Here is a 5,000-nt window from a genome sequence, read left to right on the forward strand (position 1 = left end):
GCGGTCGGTTGCCTCGAGCACCATCGGCACACGCTGGGCCCTGGTGCGGGCGGTTGCCTCGACCACCATCGGCACACGCTGGGCCCTGGTGCGGGCGGTTGCCTCGACCACCATCGGCACACGCTGGGCCCTGGTGAGGGCGCTTGCCTCGACCACCATCGGCACACGCTCGGCCCTGGTGCGGTCGGTTGCCTCGAGCACCATCGGCACACGCTGGGCCCTGGTGCGGGCGGTTGCCTCGACCACCATCGGCACACGCTGGGCCCTGGTGCGGGCGCTTGCCTCGACCACCATCGGCACACGCTCGGCCCTGGTGCGGTCGGTTGCCTCGAGCACCATCGGCACACGCTGGGCCCTGGTGCGGCAGGTTGCCTCGAGCACCATCGGCACACGCTGGGCCCTGGTGCGGTCGGTTGCCTCGATCACCATTGGCACACGCTGGGCCCTGGTGCGGGCGGTTGCCTCGACCACCATCGGCACACGCTGGGCCCTGGTGCGGCAGCTTGCCTCGAGCACCATCGGCACACGCTCGGCCCTGGTGCGGTCGGTTGCCTCGAGCACCATCGGCACACGCTGGGCCCTGGTGCGGGCGCTTGCCTCGACCACCATCGGCACACGCTGGGCCCTGGTGCGGTCGGTTGCCTCGAGCACCATCGGCACACGCTGGGCCCTGGTGCGGGCGGTTGCCTCGACCACCATCGGCACACGCTGGGCCCTGGTGCGGGCGGTTGCCTCGACCACCATCGGCACACGCTGGGCCCTGGTGCGGGCGCTTGCCTCGACCACCATCGGCACACGCTCGGCCCTGGTGCGGTCGGTTGCCTCGAGCACCATCGGCACACGCTGGGCCCTGGTGCGGCAGGTTGCCTCGACCACCATCGGCACACGCTGGGCCCTGGTGTGGGCGCTTGCCTCGACCACCATCGGCACACGCTGGGCCCTGGTGCGGCAGGTTGCCTCGAGCACCATCGGCACACGCTGGGCCCTGGTGCGGTCGGTTGCCTCGACCACCATCGGCACACGCTGGGCCCTGGTGCGGGCGCTTGCCTCGACCACCATCGGCACACGCTGGGCCCTGGTGCGGCAGGTTCCCTCGACCACCATCGGCACACGCTGGGCCCTGGTGCGGCAGGTTGCCTCGATCACCATCGGCACACGCTGGGCCCTGGTGCGGGCGGTTGCCTCGAGCACCATCGGCACACGCTGGGCCCTGGTGCGGCAGCTTGCCTCGAGCACCATCGGCACACGTTGGGCCCTGGTGCGGCAGGTTGCCTCGACCACCATCGGCAGCCTCGACCACCATCGGCACACGCTGGGCCCTGGTGCGGGCGCTTGCCTCGACCACCATCGGCACACGCTCCGCCCTGGTGCGGTCGGTTGCCTCGAGCACCATCGGCACACGCTGGGCCCTGGTGCGGCAGGTTGCCTCGACCACCATCGGCACACGCTGGGCCCTGGTGCGGGCGGTTGCCTCGACCACCATCGGCACACGCTGGGCCCTGGTGCGGGCGGTTGCCTCGACCACCATCGGCACACGCTGGGCCCTGGTGCGGGCGCTTGCCTCGACGACCATCGGCACACGCTGGGCCCTGGTGCGGCAGGTTGCCTCGAGCACCATCGGCACACGCTGGGCCCTGGTGCGGCAGGTTGCCTCGAGCACCATCGGCACACGCTGGGCCCTGGTGCGGCAGGTTGCCTCGACCACCATCGGCACACGCTGGGCCCTGGTGCGGGCGCTTGCCTCGAGCACCATCGGCACACGCTCGGCCCTGGTGCGGTCGGTTGCCTCGAGCACCATCGGCACACGCTGGGCCCTGGTGCGGCAGGTTGCCTCGACCACCATCGGCACACGCTGGGCCCTGGTGAGGGCGCTTGCCTCGACCACCATCGGCACACGCTCGGCCCTGGTGCGGTCGGTTGCCTCGAGCACCATCGGCACACGCTGGGCCCTGGTGCGGGCGCTTGCCTCGAGCACCATCGGCACACGCTCGGCCCTGGTGCGGTCGGTTGCCTCGAGCACCATCGGCACACGCTGGGCCCTGGTGCGGCAGGTTGCCTCGACCACCATCGGCACACGCTGGGCCCTGGTGCGGGCGCTTGCCTCGACCACCATCGGCACACGCTCGGCCCTGGTGCGGCAGGTTGCCTCGAGCACCATCGGCACACGCTGGGCCCTGGTGCGGGCGGTTGCCTCGACCACCATCGGCACACGCTGGGCCCTGGTGCGGGCGCTTGCCTCGACCACCATCGGCACACGCTGGGCCCTGGTGCGGCAGGTTGCCTCGAGCACCATCGGCACACGCTGGGCCCTGGTGCGGCAGGTTGCCTCGAGCACCATCGGCACACGCTGGGCCCTGGTGCGGTCGGTTGCCTCGAGCACCATCGGCACACGCTGGGCGCTGGTGCGGGCGCTTGCCTCGACCACCATCGGCACACGCTGGGCCCTGGTGCGGCAGGTTGCCTCGATCACCATCGGCACACGCTGGGCCCTGGTGCGACAGGTTGCCTCGAGCACCATCGGCACACTATCGGCCCTGGTGCGGGCGGTTGCCTCGACCACCATCGGCACACGCTGGGCCCTGGTGCGGGCGCTTGCCTCGGGCACCATCGGCACACGCTGGGCCCTGGTGCGGGCGGTTGCCTCGAGCACCATCGGCACACGCTGGGCCCTGGTGGGTTTAGGCACATCTTCAAATTTTTGCCGTGCCAATGCCATTTTTATGGCTTGTAAATTCATACAATGGTCCCCTAAGCCTTCACGTGAAGTTTCGTTGGAAGATGACTCGTTTTCTATTTTTCACGATTTTCGAAACTTTTTGCGGTTCGGGATTTTTTAAAATTTTTTTATAAGGATTTTTGGCCCCAAATTTTGTAGGCATGATCCTTCTATTTTTGTTGGCATGCACAAAAAAATTCAGCTAAAAACTCGAAGTAGAGAAGATTTTGTGACCGTTTGAAAAAAGTGTCCCCATTTCAGACACTTTAACGGCTACTGGTAGCAAACCTGTAAAATCTCAAATGCTCTTTAAGGGGGTGTGAATTCTCAGAGGTTTGATGAGGGATAGGGGGCCAACACAAGGCCAAGTACCAGCACCCATCGCACATCATGTGCGCACACCCCCCCGGCCCCCCTCCCAATCGCCGGAACCCCAATGCCGCCGGTCAGGTTCTCCGGCGGTACTCCGGCGATGCTCCGGCGATGCTGTCCCGAGTGAAAAAAATGCGGCACCAGCACATGCTGGAGCCAAGCATGGGCACCGTGGCTCAAAATCGAACTTCGGCCAAGGCCTCGACCATCAATGGCACATGATGACGCATGGTGATGGCACATGCATCGACCATCATCGGCATAGGCTGCCCTTCGGTACGGGCACTTGCCTCGACCGCCATCGGCACAAGCTGGGCCCTGGTGTGGGTTGTTGCCTCGATCACAATCGGCACATGCTGAGCCTTGGTGCGGGCGGTTGCCTCGAGCACCATCGGCAGACCCTGGGCCCTGGTGCGGCCGGTTGCCCCGATAACCATCGGCACACGCTGGGCCCTGGGGCGGGCGCTTGCCCCCAGCACCATCGGCACACGCTGGGCCCTGGTGCGGGCGCTTGCCCCGAACACCATCGGCACAAGCCGGCCCTTGGTGCGGGCTCCTGGCTCGACCACCATCGGCACACGCTGGGCCCTGGTGCGGGCGGTTGCCTCGAACACCATCGGCACACGCCGGCCCTTGGTGCGGCCGGTTGCCTCGACCACCATCGGCACACGCTCGGCCTTGGTGCGGGCGCTTGCCTCGACCACCATCGGCACACGCTCGGCCTTGGTGCGGGCGCTTGCCTCGACCACCATCGGCACACGCTGGGCCCTGGTGCGGGCGGTTGCCTCGACCACCATCGGCACACGCTCGGCCTTGGTGAGGGCGCTTGCCTCGACCACCATCGGCACACGCTGGGCCCTGGTGCGGGCGGTTGCCTCGACCACCATCGGCACACGCTCGGCCTTGGTGCGGGCGGTTGCCTCGACCACCATCGGCACACGCTGGGCCCTGGTGCGGGCGCTTGCCTCGACCACCATCGGCACACGCTGGGCCCTGGTGCGGCAGGTTGCCTCGAGCACCATCGGCACACGCTGGGCCCTGGTGCGGCAGGTTGCCTCGAGCACCATCGGCACACGCTGGGCCCTGGTGCGGTCGGTTGCCTCGAGCACCATCGGCACACGCTGGGCGCTGGTGCGGGCGCTTGCCTCGACCACCATCGGCACACGCTGGGCCCTGGTGCGGCAGGTTGCCTCGATCACCATCGGCACACGCTGGGCCCTGGTGCGACAGGTTGCCTCGAGCACCATCGGCACACTATCGACCCTGGTGCGGGCGGTTGCCTCGACCACCATCGGCACACGCTGGGCCCTGGTGCGGGCGCTTGCCTCGGGCACCATCGGCACACGCTGGGCCCTGGTGCGGGCGGTTGCCTCGAGCACCATCGGCACACGCTGGGCCCTGGTGGGTTTAGGCACATCTTCAAATTTTTGCCGTGCCAATGCCATTTTTATGGCTTGTAAATTCATACAATGGTCCCCTAAGCCTTCACGTGAAGTTTCGTTGGAAGATGACTCGTTTTCTATTTTTCACGATTTTCGAAACTTTTTGCGGTTCGGGATTTTTTAAAATTTTTTTATAAGGATTTTTGGCCCCAAATTTTGTAGGCATGATCCTTCTATTTTTGTTGGCATGCACAAAAAAATTCAGCTAAAAACTCGAAGTAGAGAAGATTTTGTGACCGTTTGAAAAAAGTGTCCCCATTTCAGACACTTTAACGGCTACTGGTAGCAAACCTGTAAAATCTCAAATGCTCTTTAAGGGGGTGTGAATTCTCAGAGGTTTGATGAGGGATAGGGGGCCAACACAAGGCCAAGTACCAGCACCCATCGCACATCATGTGCGCACACCCCCCCGGCCCCCCTCCCAATCGCCGGAACCCCAATGCCGCCGGTCAGGTTCTCCGGCGGTACTC

Source organism: Durio zibethinus, unplaced genomic scaffold (genome assembly GCF_047325235.1).
Source record: "Durio zibethinus cultivar Kanyao isolate XHJ-2024 unplaced genomic scaffold, ASM4732523v1 HiC_scaffold_391, whole genome shotgun sequence".
Classification (NCBI taxonomy): Eukaryota; Viridiplantae; Streptophyta; class Magnoliopsida; order Malvales; family Malvaceae; genus Durio; species Durio zibethinus.